The following is a 4,562-nucleotide window of genomic DNA, read 5'->3' as shown; positions in this document are numbered from 1 at the left end:
CTGGTCAACCACTTTCCCAACAATGTTTAAATCATGGTCCTGAAATACATTAAAGAAGAAAAAACCCAACAATCTTGCATTGAAAAACTCTATTCTCCTTACAAAGTATTTGAGCAGATTATGAAAGAGAAGATAGCAGTTGCTAATTGAAGTTAATTAGGGTCTAGAAGACTCGCCCTGTTGATACAGGAGCTGCCGGGCACCTCACCCCTTCCCAGTTCTCTGACCAGTGGGTGCGCAACGGGATGAAAAACCTGCACTTGGAAACAAAACCTACTGAAATTTTACAGTCGGCCCTTCTGCTGGCACTGAAAGCCTTTCAGCATTACTGAAGAAGGCAGAAAAGGACTTTAAAAAGGCATGTTTTAGTGCAATGCAGATAGAAAGTAAGTGCAAATTAGGAGAAGTTGCCAGGACAGAAGAAACGTGAACATACGCTGAAGCAACCTTATCCACGTTCTCCTGAGAAAAACCTGCACATCAACAACGCACTAAAAACCTCGCAAGCTAACACCAATAATTACTGTTATTTAGCTCTTCTATGCAGGCTAAAAAAAAAATTGCTACTTGTTTTGGTAGGTACTATCGCTTCAATAAAAATATTTAAACTATGTTTGAGGAACGTCTGTCCCAGAACGTGGTTATTTTGTATCAGTTTACACCGCCTGAAATGGGAAACAAAGTGCCTGCGAAGCTAAAACATGCACTTTCTAACAACTGTGCTTCCTATGTTTTTATTGATTAAGAAAAGACTTCTGCTGAACCTCTAAGTAAATCTTAGGATATGGCACCATTCAAACTCCCGTCTTCCAAGATTAAAGACAATCACTGGTTAACCCAACAGCAGCACCACGTAGTAGCTGACATAGCAATAAAACTGTAAGAATAATAAAAAAAAATAAATTAAAACAACGGTAAGAATTCACAACCAGCTCTTTAGAGATTACAAGCGTTGGCAACCTGCCGACAGCACTCGCTGACCAGGGGCACCAAGATCACTCCTCAGCTGCCTTTTTGCCCTCCAAGCCTTGTCTTCTGCAAACATCCAGCCGCTCACCAAATGATCCTGAATGTGTGGAAGACCTTTGATGGCCAGGGAGTTAAACATGCAAAAAATATTTACGTGGACATTTCTAAACCAATATTGCTAAATTCAAATGACTTGGATTAGTGGAACACAAGGAAAACAACTTTTTTTTAAAAAAAATAACAACAATGCAACACTTTGCTTTGGTCTCAGCGTTCACCAAGTTCCTCATCCCTCTGACCTTCACCACATCCCATCTGTCTTACGGCACAGGAGGCCACACAACTATTTCCTGAGTCCGTGGACGGGCCACCGCAGCCCCTCCGTGCCATCTGCTGACAAGTTGGGGGTCACCTCGTGGAAACCAAGCGACTCACCAGCAGCACACCCCGCTCCTCAGAATCACCCCTGGCTACTGGAGAGGGACAGGAGAGAGCCACATCCTCCTCGGCACAGGCAACCCCTCCCCGGTGCTGCTCCGGACCCGAACAAAGACGACTTGATCAGCTTAAAATCAAACTGCGAAGGAAATCACTTCGTATATTAATATTACCTTAAATTAATCCCTGTGCTGGCGTGTTTGATGGGAGAGCAGGGAAAACGTTGGCAGATGCCATTCTGCACCCTGCAGGGGGGATCCTGGCTCTTGGTCCTATGTGTAAGCTTTGCAGAAAAGTTCTGCCAACCCCTTCCCTTCCCAAACATACAGAAAAAATATTTTTATCTGGTTATTAACATCAATAATACTTAAAAAAGAGAAAACACTGGCAAACCAATCAAAAGAGGGAAATATGGTAACATGATAATTGTATCATGGAACAGTTGCAGTACTGCTGTTATATATTAAGTTATTTAACAGGCAAGATAGGATTTGCAGAACCACCTCCCATTCTTAACTTGCGCTCACTTCCCCAGAGAGGGTGTTCCAGAGGATATTCCAGCAACTGAAATCATAAAAGCAAAAAAAAAAAAAAAGTCCTATCAGCAACTTTTGACCTAAAACGTGACTTCTTAAGTAATCCAGTTCCGCTTCCATTAGTATTTGCTACCAAAACGCCTAATACCGAATTACTTACATACAGACAAAAATCCTTCTTGAAGCTCACAAAGAGAAGAAATATGAGGATTAACAATATCATCGCTGACAACTACCACCTCCCTAACAGCACAACCTGCAAATTCAGCCACAAGCCCCCAAAAAATCAGTGTTCATACCGTTAGGTTCCCAAGTCATATTTTGGTACCGCTCAATTTTTTTTCCAAAGTATGAAGATCCAAACACCATCACCACCTTGACAGATGCCTTCATGGGGCACGATAAAAGCTGGTCGATATCACAGCTGTGTTTCCATTCCTCTGATCCTCTGCTGCAAAACAAGTATCTGGGAGATTCCAGCCACCTTGGGCAACTCTATAGCCAACATCAGGTTGGTGACAAGGCCACCTGCAACCCAGCTGTAAAACCAGGCACACAACCCACCAGCTGAGCGGACCCAGCACTCAGGAAAGGCTGGAAGGGTGTTTATAACTTCTCAGGAATAATCAACATGGATATAAGGTCTACACCAGGAGACAAAACATACTACGAAGTCATTAATTTTTTCAGACATTCACTGATAAAAGATGGCTAAATATAGCACACGGCTACCCTGCGAAGTTGAAGAATCTCTACTTTGGTTTCTCCAGCACTTTGAACCTACAGCCTGCAATTTATCAATACAAGACATCAAAAATCTAGTAGGAAAATGACCACGTTGCAGCATCTCCCCTTTCATTTAAACGCCGTGGACAAGCGCTAAGATGAAATAAAGGAGGGAGGGAAATAAGCATTTATTTATGCTTATAAAAAGCTGTTTGACTGGAAATCTCATCTCCAAACTCGGGGTTATCCCCAAAGCAGATTCTGCACAGCCACCATCATGACAAGTTCCTCCAAAGTCCTTAGAGCACCACGAGAAAACCACGGGAAGCTGCTCAATAAAAATAAACTTCCTTTTATCCTGCACTCTATATATTAAAGTCCATTTCTCTTTGACTCCAGCTTTTCCTCCCCCTCTTTTCTCCCTCCCAGAGCGCAGCGTGCTTGAATTATTAGAGCTAATTCATTAATGCACATGAATTTGGCATCTATTTCTCGGGATCCCTTAGTCAGATTAAGACTCTACCATTTTCTGTCAAAACCAAACAAAAATGCAAACACTGATCCGAAGCCGCCTGAAACCAACAGATCCCTTAGAACTTGAAAACGCCTCTACTGAAATTGTGGTCAAAAGAATAAATCTCGTTTAAAAGGTGGCTGCTACCATTCGAGAATTGAAACAGGTACAATCCTGACGCATTTCAAAAGGAAATCCTTTCAGATTTGCATACTTTTGATAGCTTAATTTTCCCAATGAAACGGCCAGCCACTGGGTGAACGCGGCCTACAAGGGTTTTTTTTGCTTCGATAGCAGCAAAGTAACACGGTATTGAAACACACAGATAACATTTTTGTTTCCTTAAGATAAGCCAGCACGAGACCATGAGGCAAAACACCAGCCAGGAGAATTATATTATTTCATACCAGTGTAAAATGATGTACATCCCTGGAGGGGTTCAAGGCCAGGCTGGATGGGGCTTGGAGCAACCTGGGCTGGTGGGAGGTGTCCCTGCCCAGGGCAGGGGGCTGGAACTGGATGATCTTTAAGGTCCCTTCCAACTCTAACCATTCTATGATTCTGTGAGATTTCTGCTGGTTTTTTTAAGCTTTACCGCAGGAGAGAGAGCGCATTAAGCACACAGAGCTCTACAGCAACGTCTCACAGCACAGGAAAATTAACGCAATAAAAACAAACCTTAAAAAATAAAAAAATAGAGATAGATAAAAACGCTTGGCTTCCCTTTTCTGTGTGGTATGGCGACAGACAGGCCTGGCTGGCTTTCACCTTGCTCTCCAAGGGAGAAAAGGGCTCCGTCAGGGTAATATACTCCGGTAATAAAGTCAACGGCTTTGTGTCACTGCGTGTGTCGCGGCGAGATATCGATAAAGCATAAAAGCAAGAGCGAAGGCGTTATCGGGGGATCCGCTGCCTCCGCTCCGTCCAGTTGCGTTCCCAACCACCAGCCCTTACCTGACCGGAATCCTTAATTCCGGGGCCCAGAAGACACCGCACGAATAAATAGAATTATGCTGGCCTTGGCAAGTTTCTCCTGATAAAGGCTGGATTTACCTCCCCTCGCTAATACGTCATTCATTTATAAGCACATCGGAAGCCGAGCAGCGACAAATGGATATTTTTTAATAAAAATATAATAAAATAAAATACGAGCAGCCAGCGGCAGGCAGGCAGGGAGGGGAGGGGAAGGGAAGGCAAATCCCCCCCGATCCCCGGGGCCGGCGGTGACTCACGGCTCGCACTCGCCGCCCATGACTTTCATTTAGAATTCACCTTTCCAGCCCCTTTTGTTAGGGTTTTTTTTTTCTTGTTTTTTGTTTTTCCTCCTCAAAATATCACCGGGCCGCGACCGCAGGGATGGAGGCGGGTTTGGGGGGGTG

The sequence above is a fragment of the Calidris pugnax genome, unplaced genomic scaffold (genome assembly GCF_001431845.1).
Source record: "Calidris pugnax isolate Ruff unplaced genomic scaffold, ASM143184v1 scaffold50, whole genome shotgun sequence".
NCBI classification, from domain to species: domain Eukaryota; kingdom Metazoa; phylum Chordata; class Aves; order Charadriiformes; family Scolopacidae; genus Calidris; species Calidris pugnax.
This window is presented reverse-complemented; position numbering follows the sequence as displayed.